The sequence below is a fragment of the Sinocyclocheilus anshuiensis genome, unplaced genomic scaffold (genome assembly GCF_001515605.1).
Source record: "Sinocyclocheilus anshuiensis isolate Anshui unplaced genomic scaffold, SAMN03320099.WGS_v1.1 scaffold1620, whole genome shotgun sequence".
NCBI classification, from domain to species: domain Eukaryota; kingdom Metazoa; phylum Chordata; class Actinopteri; order Cypriniformes; family Cyprinidae; genus Sinocyclocheilus; species Sinocyclocheilus anshuiensis.
In genome coordinates, this window is record NW_015558680.1 from 618,409 (window position 1) to 618,765 (window position 357).

Below are 357 nucleotides of genomic sequence, written 5' to 3' on the forward strand. Positions count from 1 at the left end.
GTGACATCCGTTTAGGTGCATATGGAAGATTAGAGGTGATTGTAACCCTCATGGAAATGGCAGAAGTCTGCCGGGGAAACACGGGCTCTGAGGCTATACCGTGGACTTTACACATAAGGGAACCACTTAGGCCTCTACATATGGAACCCAGCCCTCTACTGGTTCTCATGGGTTCAGCGAGTGAGGGCCTGGCGCTGGACATTCCGCCACGTCTGGCTGCCGAGGGGACAGAGGAGCTCGACAGGGTCTACAGTACGGACCCTCTGGAGAAGTTTCTAGCAAGCTGACACTAAATTGGGGCCTCTCAGTGTCTCTACCCGTTTGAGGTGAGAACACAGGAGGATACCGGCTCCACAC

The 357-nt window shown here is 54.3% G+C and overlaps 1 protein-coding gene across 3 annotated transcripts in view; it reads right to left on the reverse strand.

Annotated features, from left to right (window-relative positions):
- Window positions 1–357, reverse strand: part of nalcn (sodium leak channel, non-selective) — a 118,108-nt gene that overhangs the window by 18,435 nt on the left and 99,316 nt on the right. The gene's annotated exons all lie outside the window — the stretch shown is intronic.